We start from the raw sequence: 14138 nt of genomic DNA, 5'->3' as shown, positions 1-14138 counted from the left end.
ATTTTTCCAAAAAAATGATCACAAACCTGGACTATTCCAGCTAGTAGATTGACCTAAATATTAAAGAAAGGGTCTGGACAGGGAATCTTAAATGAGGAAGAAGACGTAACTTCTAGTAATGTTCACATCTGGGTCGCTAAAAATGTTGAATTTATTTCTATGAATAATGAATCACATTTATTTTGCAAAGAGACCAATGGGGAAGCAGAAAAGCAAATAGAACACTAAATTATAATAGAAATAAGTTTTTCCATCAGTACAGTGGGTGTTTATTAAAGAAAAAAAAGAACATTAAATGAACTCTAATTTTGATGTAGAATATAATGACATATCTGGGCCACTGATTTTGCTAGTATAAAGCATGAGGAAGAAATATGTTAGAAGTGGTCGATGAGTTTTTCAAGATGAATTCCACCATTATGAAAGGAACAATTTAACAATTTAAGTTAAAATCTTGTGAAATTCCATTGCCCTCTTCTTTGAAGAATACCTTTACGGAGGAGTTGTCCTTGCCCTGTTAATACAATCACAGGAAAAACAGTGGTTGAAGCTTGATATCCCATTCAGCATTCTATCTGGTGTTGTTTTTTCATTCATTCATTCGATCATATTTATTGAATGCTACTGTATGCAGATCACCGTACTAAGCACTTGGAAAATACAATTCAGCAATGAAGAGAAACAATCTCTTCCCCCACAGGGCTTACAGTCTACCACCTGTTTTCAGTGCCATTCAGATCTTGCCTAGCCAAGTCAGTCAGTCAGTCAGTCAGTTGCATTTATTGAGTTCTTACTGTGCGCAGAGTATTGTACTAAGTGCTCAGGATAGTAAAATATCACAATATAACAGACACATTCCCTACCCAAAATAAGCTTACAGTTTGGAGAAGGAGACAGATATTAATCTCAATGAATTAAGTGACAGATATGTACGTAAGTGTTGTAGGGCTGGGAGGGGGGATGAATAAAGGGAGAAAGTCAAGGCTGTGTAGAAGAGAGAGGGAGAAGAGGAAAGGAGGGCTTAGTTAGGGAAGCCCTCTTGGAGGAGATGGGCCTTCAATAAGGCTTTGAAATTGGGGAGTGTAATTGTCAGAGGAAGGGTGTTCCAGGGCAGAGCCAGGCTGTGGGTAAGAGATCAGTGGTGAGATTGAGATACAGTGAAATGGTGGGCATTTAAGGAGCAAAGTGAGTGAGCTGGTAGAAGAGTAGTGAGGTAAGGTAGGAAGAAGCTTTAAAGGTGATGATAAAAGTTTCTGTTTGATGAGAAGGTGGATAGGCAACCACTGGAGGTTCTTGAGGAGTGGGGAAGCAGGACCTGAACATTTTTGTAGAAAATTGATCTGGGCACATAGTGAAGTATGAACTGGAGTGGGGAGAGACATATTTGGATGAACATGGTAGATTTTGGAGGGAGAGGAAAAAAGTGGAAGCAACCAAGTAGAAGGCAGAAGGCTATGTGGTGTAGGTGGTGATGGGTTGAGTCCCTGACTCATTAGGGATTCGATCACATCATTGCTTCTCCTTCTTACTAAAGTTCCACACTGAACTGAGAGTGATTCATTTGAATCATGAAGTAGGGTGAGGATTTTCTGGTCTATCAGCTGCTTTAATGCCCAGTGAAATCTGCTCTGAGAAACATAATTTGATCAAGGATAATCACAGCAAGGCCAAGATGAGAACATTATATGTGGGTCAATTCTTTTTGCATACATTATGATATTAGGAAACAAAGTCAAATGATTGGGGCCATATATCTGACTCCTGTTCCATTTTATGATAGAAAAAAATCAGAAAAGTCATGGAGTTTAAGAATGGAGTCTGTATCTGATTTTATTTTATATTTTATTTTCTCAGTTAATCCAGATGGTAGAGCAAAGAATAAACCAAACAGTTCCTTCATTTTATGAGAATTTTTAATCCATTGTATGTTTTAAAGAGATTAACCATAATCTTCAGAACATTTCATGGGAGGGAAAAAAGTATTTGAGAAATGGAAGAAACAAGGAGCAACAAGGGAATCATTTTGCTTTCTAGCAATCCGTAGAATGAAGAATGCTTCATACTAGTCAATTTTCTTTCCCTGAGAAATTTTGAATATAACAGAAGATATTCCCTTACAATAAAATTATTCCTTTTAACAAAAAGCTGGTTTTTTTTCCAGGCAGTTTTAAACATAGCACCTGAATGGTTATAATTATTACTGTTATTAATAATAACAGTAATAGTATTTATTGAGCATTTACTAGAGGAAAATTTGGGGCTTAAGAAGGTAATGTCTTAACCGTGAAGCTGGAGGGTGGAAAAGTCCAACCATTTTCCTCCAATATTCCTTGGTCTCTATTGCGGTACGTAGAATATTGGACTGTATAGGTTTTTCTTTGGAACCAGGATGACATATTTAATGTATTTATATACTTATGTAGCTTTCAGCACTGAACATTCAAACCAGACATTTATTTAAAACACAAATTGGGGAGCAGAGTGGCCTAGTGAGAAGCTCATGGGTCTGAGAGTCAAAGGACCTGGGTTCTAATTCCAACTAGGCTACTTGCCTGCTATGTGAACTCAGGCAAGTCACTTAACTTCTCTATGCCTCATTTCTTCATCTGAAAAATGGGGATTAAATCCTACTCCCCGCACTTAGGCTGTGAGCCTGATGAAGGGCAGCAATTCTGTCTGACCTAATCATTTGGTGTCTACCCTCAGTACTTGGCAGACACTAAGCATTTAACAAGTATTAATATTATTATCATTATTACTGCTGCTATTATCATCATTAGTTTAAAGACCCTTACCACTCCACTGTACGTGCTTTACCTGAAACTTGAGACTAGTGTATAGCTATATTATACTAGTGCATACTGGTTTATAGTCCAAATCTAAAATAATTTGTGTAAAAAATGAAAGAAAAAAAGAAAAAAAAAACACTTTTTGGGGTGTGCGTGAGAAGCAGAAAGAGAAATCTTTTGACTTTGACCGTTCTATAAAGCCATTTATATATGGGGTTAACTGTTTTGTATCTTTGCTTTATGTCTAACCTCTTTTATATTCCTGTTGCCCCTTATTCTCAAGAAGCTCAAATAACTGATAGATTAATTTAAACTTGGCTAAACAGAAGGGAGCACAAAACCTGCCTTTGGCAACATTAGAGAGAGGATAACAGCTCATAGCAGGTGATAATCCTTCTGCTAAAAACTTGAATTACATAGTAGTAGAATTTAAATTAATGAGGTCATAATATACTTGGGAACTGTTTTTCAGCCAAACACTGTTTCAAGAAAATGTAAATTTTATTGAGTGCTTTAGATTAGATTAATTCATTATTTATTTTCCATCAGTGTTTAAATATTTCAGTATTCTATTTTTTAAAAAGGGAATACCAGTCAATTGTCGATCAAGTCTATTGAACTCTGTAAATTAAGCTTTCCTACCTCTAGACTGTGAACTGCATGAATACTTTTAGACCCTGAAACAGTGAATTACTGATGCCAAAACACTCTACTACCTTCATTGTTCCAGGGTCCTGGACACCAGACAAACATTTCGAGAGCAGAAACTCAAGAAGAATATAAAGGCTTTAAAAAATAGTTTCAGATATCATTAAATAAGAAGAGGCCAATAATGTTTTCCAAGCTTTGATTCTCAGATACACTGGGGGAAATAGGAAGATGTGTAAACTAAAGAAAAAATAACGAAATATGCAAAGAAAAGCATCTTGGAGTACAAACTCTAGTCCCAAGACATTTTTGCCAAAGCCCTGACCAGCTAGAGCCCCAGACTCAATCATTTAAATCCTCATTACTCTGAGTGCACATTCTTTTAAGTGCTTAGGGTCCAACTGGTTGTGAGTTTTTTCATTCCCATTATTTTTCCTCCAAAATTCCACTCAAGGGCCTTTCTTATCTGAAGCACACGGAATTCTGAAAACTCTAGCTTCCACAACACAAAAACATAAGCTGAAAGAATCGTGCTAAATTTGAGGGTGTTCAGGCTGCCCTGACCTCATTAGATAAAAGAGGGAAAATGCAGAAGAATTACCTCAGGCTAACAAAACCAGCTTATGGCATTGAAATGAGGTCTCTGTGGGCAGGGAATGTGGGTACCAATTCTACTGCATTGTACTGCCCCAAGCACTTCGTACTTAAGCATCATCGATTGATTGATTGGAAGATACGAGAGGTAACCTTAAGAAATTTGGTTGCAATTAGCCAAAATATCTGATTCTCCCTGTAAGTGAAGAGGGCCTCAATCTACATGAATGAAACTCAGAAGTGGCTTGGTTATAACTAACACCCTTTAATAAGATTTATGGGTCATATTCAACATCAGATTTGTCAGGAGTGATCCATCAGTGGTATCTATTGAGTGCTGAATGTGCAGAGAACTGTATTAAGTGCTTGGAAAAGTACAATATACTCAGTTGGCTAGATTCAGCCCCTGACCGCAAGCTTAGTTCTACAGTGGGGTCACAAACAATGATGAATCTACACTCATCTCAACATATTATGCTAAATGAGACGTGAAGAGAATAGCAACGCAATATGGTGTGCTGACCTTGGGAAATAAAAAACAAAAAAAGAAATTTTATTATTATCATTTTCATATCATTATACTATTATATATTGTGATATAATAATGGTATTTGTTAAGGGCTTTCTATGTGCCAAGCACTGTTCTAAGCACTGAGGTGGATACAAGGTTATCAGGTTGTCCCACTTGGGGCTCACAGTCTTAATCCCCATTTTAGAGATGAGGTAACTGAGGCGCAGAGAAGCTAAGCGAATTGTCCAAAGTCACACAGTTGACAAGTGGCGGAGCTGGGATAAGAACCCACATCCTCTGACTCCTAAGCTCATGCTCTTTCCAACGAGCCACATTATATATTACTATTGTTGTAATGGTATTTGTTATTTGCTAATAGTATGTGCTAAGCACTGAACTAAGTGCTGGGATAGGCACAAGATAATCAGATTCAGAGCACTCAATCACCTTACCCTCTCTTCTCTCACTTTACTACTACAACCCAGCCCACACACTTTGTTCCTCTAACGCAAACCTACTCTACCTCAATCTCACCGCTGATCACTCACCCCCATCTTGGCTATGTTCTGGAAAACCTTCGTATACGGTCACTCTCCCCACTTTCAAAACCTTTTCGAAAGCACATCTTCTCTGAGAGCACTTCCCCGACTAAGCCCTCGTTTCCACTTCTCCCACTCCCTCCTGTGATGCCCTTACACTTGAATTTCCACCATTTTGTCTCATAGATCTTAGATACATATCAGTTATTTTTTAATATTTATGTCTGTCTTCCCACCTAGATTTAATGCTCACTGTGGACAGAGAACAATTCTATCAATTCTGTTATATTGTACTTTCCCCAGCACTTTGGAAAGAGCCTGGGCTTTGGAGTTAGAGATCATGGGTTTGTCAGCTGTGTGACTGTGGGCAAGTCACTTCACTTCTCTGTGCCTGTTACCTCATCTGTAAAATGGGGATTAACTGTGAGCCTCATGTGGGACAACCTGATTACCCTGTATCTACCCCAGTGCTTAGAATAGTGCTCTGCACCTAGCGCTTAACAAATACCAACATTATTATTATTATTACAGTCCTCTGCACATAGTACGTGCTCAATAAATACGATTGATTGACTGATTGGTCCCACATGGGGCTGACAGTCTAAGTAGGAGGGAGATCGGGTACTGAATCCCCATTTTGCAGATGAGGGAACTGAAGAATGGAGAAGTTAAGTGACTTGCCTAAGGTCACACAGCATAAACGGGAATAAAATCCAGGTCCTCTGATTCCCAGGCCTGATTCTCTTTTCAGGGCAGAGAAAAATAAAGCTTCTGACAAGGTTGCATCCCATTTGAAAATGGGAGTCAATGGCAACAGATAGGCCTGCACAGCACACTGCAGTTGAAAAGGAGTGAACCTTTTTTCCAAATTTCATTTAGGTAAAGAACCTTCTTGTAAGGGACAGTCTTCATTCACTAGAGAAGCAGCATGATCTAGTGGTTAGAGCACGAGCCTGAGAGTCAGAAAGACCCTGGTTCTAATGCTGGCTCTGCTGCTTGTCTGCTGTGTGACCGTGGGCAAGTCACTTCACTTCTCTGGACCTCAGTTACCTGATATATATAAAATGGGGATTAAAGTCATCAGCTCCATGTAGGGGCATGGAAAGTGTTCAACCTGATTAACTTGTATCTACCCCAGCACTTAGTACAGTGCTTGACAAGTAGTAAGCGCTTAACATATACCACAATTGATATTATTATTATGGTGGGGATTGTAGTGGGGATCGTGGATCCTGCTTTGGTCTTTCCCGTCTATATGTAAATATTTCCATCATTTGCATCTTTGACCCCAGTGTCTGTCCTATGAAGAACTCATCCAACTTTAACAATCCAGTTCATTACTGTAGGACTTCAAAACGAATTAAGAAGTTTCCCCATAGTGCCCTAAAATCTTGTGTTTAAAAATACTTGCTTCATCTTTCAAGAAAGTGGGTGCATATAAATGCATTTGAAGAATATGCCTCTGGGGGGGAGGGAAGTTAAAGTGCTATAAAAAAGAAAAGAAGGCTGTTGTTGAAGCCAAGGTGAACAAATTCTCTACCATGGTAGAAAAACATATCAACAGTCATTTGTACAACAAGCTTCTTCTTCCGCAACAGCACCTAATCATAATATAATGTCTCATTTATTTTAAATTGTGATGTTGTGCATTGAATTACTTTAATAAAGATTAAACAATAGTTTTGTGTTGTTGATCTTTAGAGTTTTTGGCATGTGAAGGAATTCTGTATTACTTTTCTGGCATTTTATGGATGGATTGTATTTCATAACAAATACAATGATACAACACATTTTCAAGTGAGATAACTGGATCGTGTCCTTGGGGCCGTGACTGTACTATTAATTGACTGATTGATGGAGTGATTGAATAACAATGAAAATACAGGAAACCTGACTGTAAATTCTCATTTTCTGCAGATATTGAGAAATATACATTCTTTATGAAAGTCTTTTCCTGGCCCTAAAAGATTTATAGACTTTTTTGTTGCTGCTTTAGATTTTCTTTATTTTGCATCATACTGAAGTGCCCTAGTAAAAATAATGTTAACTGATGGCCTTCACTCTAGATACATTATTTTGTTCAGTTCAAGAGCCAAAACATGCTCTCTTTTTTCTAATAATGATACTTGTGGTATTTGTTAAGCATTTACTATTCACCAAGAACTGTACTAAGCTCTGGGGTAGATACAAGATAATTGATTGGACACAGTCCCTGTTGTATATGGGGCTCACTATGTAAGTGAGGGGAAATCAGGTATTTAATCCCCATTTACAGATGAGGAAACTGGGTTGCAGAAAAGTGAAGTGCCTTGCTCGAGGTTATACAGCAGACAAGAAGCGGACTCGGTATTAGAACCCAGGTTCTCAGGTTCCTAAGCCCATACTTTTTCAACTAGGCCGTGCTGATTCTCAGCAGCTTTCTTACTGCCACAATCTCATTGAAGAGACACTCAAGATTGTAAGCTTGTTGTGGGCAGCGAATGTCTACCAACTGTGTTATCCTGAACTCTACTGCCCAGCATGGGGGAGTTTTGACTTGTAGCAGATTGCCTTCCACTAACTACACCAAGTACAGTTTTCTGTACACAGTAAATAATCAATAAATATGATTGCTGGATTGAATATATAGCAGTCTTTTTGTTTGGAAGTTGACAGAGATTGTAGTGGTAGAGCGGTGGGAGTCAGCCCGGGCACAGGCTTGGGAGTTTGAGGACGTGGATTTTAATCCCCGGCTCCACCACAAGGTCTGCTGTGTGACCTTGAGCAAGCCACTTAACTTCTCTGTGCCTCCGTTACCTCTGTGCCTCCGTTACCTCTGTGCCTCAGTTACCTCATCTATAAAATGGAGATTAAGACTGTGAGCCCCACGTGGGACAACCTAATTACCTTGTATCTACCCCAGCGCTTAGACTAGTGCTTGGCACATAGTAAGCACTTAACAAATACAGTAATAATATGCCTTCTGTTGCTTTCTCTCCCATGTTTCCCCAACATTATTTAAAGCTTTATTTCACTGTGTCTTTGAAACAATGTGTTTTTCTATGTAGATGTTTTATTGACATCTTCTTAAAAGGGGCATTCTGCAGAATCTTTTTTTATGGTATTTTGTTAAGCGCTTACTCTGTGCCAGTCACTGTACTAAGTGCTGGGTTAGATACAAGCCAATCAGGTTGGACACAGTCCAAGTTCTACATGGGGCTCGCAGTCTTAATCCCCATTTTACAGATGAGTTAACTGAGCCACAGAGAAGTAAAGACTCTTGCCCAAGGTCACACAAACAAATTCATGAATTGTATCTGAGCATTTCTGGTACATAAAATTGTCAGAGACACTTTGACTCCTCTCAGAGAAGCAAGATACTCTTACTCTGCAAGTCTACTCTGACCCGCCCCTGAACGGCACCATAATCACCAAGATTTTTCTCCTCTTCCTAGGGAATATAACTGAGAGGGTGATAGACAAGCCAAATATCATCTGGTTCCAACACCTTTGATCTCCTGGGATGTGACTATAAACCTTGACATGGAACTGAAATTGCATGTGATAACCCCGTCAGTGATCTTAGATGAATGGCTACCCCCTCTCTTGGTCGGCTATAACCTCTCCAAACCCTTCATTCCTTTTGGTCATGAATATTATCAACTTCTCTCACAGACTCAATTCATCAGATACTCCTCAGATCCATCAATATGACTTGGACATATCTCAAATGGTTGACCAAACACATCACGTTAAATTTTAATTTGAGGTTTCCTCAGACTTTTCCCCCGGCTTCACCATTTAGCAAATAGATACTTGTTTCCCTCTGAATTAAAAAAAAGTACTAATTGGCTTTATAGATTAGATGATGACAGTCACGACTATTGGTGGGGGGGGCATTTACTTCAGTATCACTTCAACCAATCAGGTGAGATTTTTGTTTTGACACTTCTGGACAATACTCATAATCTGCCCACAGCTAAGAAAGTTGCTGGTATTTTCTAATTAGCTGCTGAAGGTAAGGCTTTATGACCATTAAGAGAATCACATGTAAATGTGGTGTGATTTATTTAGAGAGGAAGATCGGTTTGTTTTCCCAGAGTTTTTCAAATGCATTCATGAACTGGAAAAGTCCTCTAATGCATTCTTCAACTGGACTCAACAGGAACAAGAGTTTAGATTCTCAAATTACAAAAATACAGCAGTGTAGCATAGTGGAAAGTGCACAGATTGGGAGTCAGGATACCTGAGCTATGATTACTTGTCTGCCGTGTGCCCATGGGCAAGTGCCTTAAGTTCTCTGCGCCTCAGCTTCCTTAACTGGAAAGCGGGCATGAAGTATTCATTCATTCAATAGTATTTATTGAGCGCTTACTATGTGCAGAGCACTGTACTAAGCGCTTGGGATGAACAAGTCGGCAACAGATAGAGACAGTCCCTGCCGTTTGACGGGCTTACAGTCTAATCGGGGGAGATGGACAGACAAGAACAATGGCGATAAATAGAGTCGAGGGGAAGAACATCTAGTAAAAACAATGGCAACTAAATAGAATCAAGGCGATATACAATTCATTAACAAAATAAATAGGGTAATGAAAATATATACAGTTGAGCGGACGAGTACAGTGCTGTGGGGATGGGAAGGGAGAGGTGGAGGAGCAGAGGGAAAAGGGGAAAAAGAGGGTTTAGCTGCGGAGAGGTAAAGGGGGGGTGGCAGAGGGAGTAGAGGGAGAAGAGGAGCTCAGTGTGGGAAGGCCTCTTGGAGGAGGTGAGTTTTAAGTAGGGTTTTGAAGAGGGAAAGAGAATCAGTTTGGCGGAGGTGAGGAGGGAGGGCGTTCCGGGACTGCGGGAGGACGTGACCCAGGGGTTGACGGCGGGATAGGCGAGACCGAGGGACGGTGAGGAGGTGGGCAGCAGGGGAGCGGAGCGTGCGGGGTGGGTGGTAGAAAGAGAGAAGGGAGGAGAGGTAGGAAGGGGCAAGGTGATGTAGAGCCTTGAACCTAGAGTGAGGAGTTTTGTTTGGAGCGGAGGTTGATAGGCAACCTTCTATCTTGTACCTTTTCTCCCCTCCTCTTAGACTGTGACCCTTATATGGGTTAGAGGCTGACCAATATGATTATCTTGTATCTACCCAACAATCAATTTATTGAGCACTTATTATGCTCAGAGCACTATATTAAGCACTTAGGAGAGGAAAATATGACAGTATAAGAGAGTTGGTAGACACATTCTCTGCCCGGAATGAGCTTAGAGTCTACAGCTTACAGTCTAGAGCTTACCATGGTGCTTAGCACATTGCTTAGTACAAGGTAAACACTTGACAAACACCACAATTACAGCAATTTCAAACAGTAGTAGTAATAGTATTTATTATTAGTGATAATAGTATTTGTTTACTAGTAGTAATTATAAATGAACAATTAGTATAGCCTTTTGTCCAGATAACCCTATTTTTTAATATACAGTGTTTCTTAAAAAATGGCTTTTACATTTCTGATGGTTGCATGTCAGGTTATAACCTTTCTAATTAAGAATTAGAATCACTGACTGACAGTCTATTTCTTGGGCTCTTTTATCAATACTTCTGAAAGTGTCTGACCAGTTTCAATGGCTGTAAGGCATAGCATGTTTAGGGATTTCTTTTTGGAGAAAGGTGAAAGTTCTAAGACATTTCATTTTTCTCTTGCCTATCATTTTTCTCTTCCATTATTTTATTGCTCTGTATATTTACAGAGGAAAGTTGCATTTGCTTTATCATCCATTCTGTCTTTCAACTTACCCTCTGAAACCAAATCCTTTCAAGTTTAATTAGGGGTTGGAAAAGGAAAAAAATCTTAAAAAGTGTGTAATCATTGACCAGGGCCACCTCAACCCCTCTGAATGGCTACACTTAAGTCTCAAAGTAATACCTTGGATTTTCATCACCTTTACACCTCCTTTCACAGACTACGTTTGGAGCGTCTGCCCAGCTTTAGGGAGGCAGCAAGCTCATTTTTCTTGACCACTGTAATCATACAAAAGGTTTGTTAAAAATGTAATGATTTTGTATCAACACTAATAATTTTATTTTTGAACTATGGAATTTGCTTATGATGAACCCATCTGCATACTTTGCTATGACCTCATGCAAATTAGAACACTGATTGTGATTTTTAATCAGAATCAAAGACATTTATTAGTGCTTACTGTGTGCAGCGCACTGCACTTGGGAAATAGAATTTGTCAATGTGTTTCTGCCTACAAAGAGCTTAGTTTTGAAAGAGACTGTGATAGATATATTTTGTTGTTGTCTTATGCTGTTGAGTCGTGTCTGACCCATAGCAACGCCATGGGCACATCTCTTCCGGAATGCCCACTTCCAGCTGCAATCGTTGTGGTAGTGGATCCATAGAGTTTTCGTGGTAAAACTATGGAAATGGTTTACCATTGCCTCCTTCCATGCAGTAAACGAGTCTCTGCCCGCGACTCTTTCCCGTGATGCTGCTGCCCAGCATGGGGGAGTTTTGACTTGTAGCAGATTGCCTTCCACTAACTAGCCACTGCCCAGGCTAGGAATGGAATGGGTAGGCCTCTGCTTGACTGTCCCTCCTGTAATCAAGACTGGAAGAGTACTGGAAACTTTCCAGGTGTGAAACTGAGTGGGTATAAATATTTCACCTATTAATTTGAAGACTGAGCTTCCCCTTTTCCCTCTGCTCCCTCTGCTGCCTCTCTACCCCCCCCTTCACCTCCTCTCAGCTAAGCCCCCTTCCCCCCCTTTCCCTCTGCTCGTCCCCCTCTCCCTTCCCCTCCCCTCAGCACTGTGCTCATCCGCTCATTTGTATATATTTTTATTACCCTATTTATTTTGTTAATGAGATGTACATTCCCTTGATTCTATTTTTTGCTATTGTTTTTGTCTGTCTGTCTCCCCCGATTAGACTGTAAGCCCGTCAATAGGTAGGGATTGTCTCTATCTGTTGTCGAATTGTACATTCCAAGCTCTTAGTACAGTGCTCTGCATATAGTAAGCACTCAATAAATACTATTGAATGAATGAAGAGTAGGTGGGCATTCCTGAGCTTACTCACTTGAAGTGGGATGGAAGCCTATTTCGTAGTTGGGAGAAGAATGGTGTTCTGAATTATCAGTTTAGTAGTGGATGACTGAAATCAATCGATGGTATTTATTGAGCACTTACTCTACCAGTGCTTGAGAGAAATATAACAGAGTGGGTAGACACAATTCCTGCCTGCAAATAGCTTGCAGTATAGAAGGAAAGACGGACAAAAAAATAAATTATGAATATGTACAAGACGGTGCTTGTGGGGCTGAAGGTGGGATGAAGATCAAAGGGTACACAACCAAGTTGCTAGGTGATGCAGGAGGGAAAGAGAGTAGGGGTTAATCAGGGAAGGTCTCTTGGAAGAGCATAACTTTGATAAGGCCTTGAAATTAGGTGACATGACATTATGTCAGCCCATCAGCGATAGTAATGAAGTACTCAGCAGTATGCAGAGCACTGTAGGAAGTGCAGGGGTTGACTGAATTAAATTTCCTTGACTGTCTAAAGTCCTTGGCTAGAAGACAGATTCACAGCATGCTGCACAGTCCCCTAGTGTTTTTCAATGTAAGAATATAAGCATGTTGCGATAGGTGAGAGAAGTGATCCTTTCTGCCCTGTGTTTTGGCTGGTATCCACTGAATATAGTAGGGATGGTTTCCTTCCCTAAAGCCTATCCTTAAGTCCTGTTGTCAATCATCCCTATTTTTCCTTGGCTAATCCAACCTATTAGTGACAAATTAATCCAAACTCTTAGTAAACTGTCACTAATTTTGGTAGTAACAAGTGTTATAGGCATTCTCTGTGCCGTGTGAAGAAGTGTTCCCTCTCTCTGTTTGGAAACTATAACTTCCAGCCTCCGAAGTCTTCACCTAATCTTGGTACTGTAGGATTCAGCCAACAAAACTTTATGTCTACCCTGCCGTCACCCTCCATCATTTTATAAATTGTTCTTCTGAGAAGACCATTTTCAGGCATCTTGGCAGGGAGTATTAGAACTAGCTTGATATTTATTCACTGACTGTAGGATTTTATTCCACAGCTCTACTAAAATCATAACTCACCTCCAGGAGGTCTTCCCTGACTACTCTGTTCTCCTTTCCTTCTTTGTCACCTATTCACTTAAGTCTGTACTCCCTAAGCACTTCAGTACTTGACCTACCCCAACAGAAGTACATACATATTGTTATATTCTGTTGCTTCCCCTGTTATGTATTTTAATGTTGGTCTCCCCTATGGGAATAGAAACTCCTCGAAGACAGGGATTACGCCTAACTCTATTATACTCTTCCAAGTGCTTATAAATTTTTCCACATCCATTGAGCACTCAATAAATGCACTGATTGATTGACTGATTTAATTCTTTTGGGTTTGATTGAATTTTTCCTCCTGGTATTTTCCTGACACATTTTGAAAGATGAATTTCCAATGTGGATAAGGCTTAATTTTAATGATAACCCTTTGATATTCTTGCTTCATGTCTCTTGTCTTTCTCGCAACTTTGGTACTGCCTTATTCTTTGTTCCGTAATACAATGATGTTTCATAGTTTTCTTGCTTTTCGGATACTGTTCCCTTTTAAGTTTCATACCATGGCATCAGATTCTCTTTCATTCATGGGCCTTTTCATAATTAACTCCTGCCACAATCTTCCCTGGCATTTTTCATTTGGCATTTCTTGTGTTCAATAATTTGTCTTCTCTTTGCTTCAGATACAATTGTTTCTATTTCCTTAAAATAATGCCACTCTCTCCCAGATGCTAATGAGCCTTTTGATGACAGTTTTCAAAGTCAGTTTCTCTTTTTGTCAATTTTATTTCTAGAGAAATACACTGGGGGTCATCGGTAATGGAAATCCAACTTGATATTTTTATTTATATGATAAAAATTTTCAAATTAAATAAGTCCTGTATCTTGGTATCCTGAACTTTCAATTGTATTAAGACTAGTACAGTTGCAAATTCCATTTACTTTTAATTCATCCAAGGATGACTTTCTGGTAATGTTTGAAAACATTACCATTTTTTTAGATTAATT

The 14138-nt window shown here is 39.5% G+C and overlaps 1 non-coding gene across 1 annotated transcript; it reads right to left on the bottom strand.

Annotated features, from left to right (window-relative positions):
* Positions 1-11566: 11566 nt before the first annotated feature.
* On the bottom strand, positions 11567-11704 carry LOC114807027. The gene has a single exon (XR_003755080.1). It is a non-coding gene; the product is annotated as a small nucleolar RNA SNORA7 (small nucleolar RNA).
* Positions 11705-14138: the final 2434 nt, after the last annotated feature.

The sequence above is a fragment of the Ornithorhynchus anatinus genome, chromosome X1 (genome assembly GCF_004115215.2).
Source record: "Ornithorhynchus anatinus isolate Pmale09 chromosome X1, mOrnAna1.pri.v4, whole genome shotgun sequence".
In the NCBI taxonomy this organism is placed as follows: Eukaryota; Metazoa; Chordata; class Mammalia; order Monotremata; family Ornithorhynchidae; genus Ornithorhynchus; species Ornithorhynchus anatinus.
The sequence above is the reverse complement of the archived record's forward strand: the minus strand, read 5'-3'. Positions and strand labels throughout refer to the sequence as shown.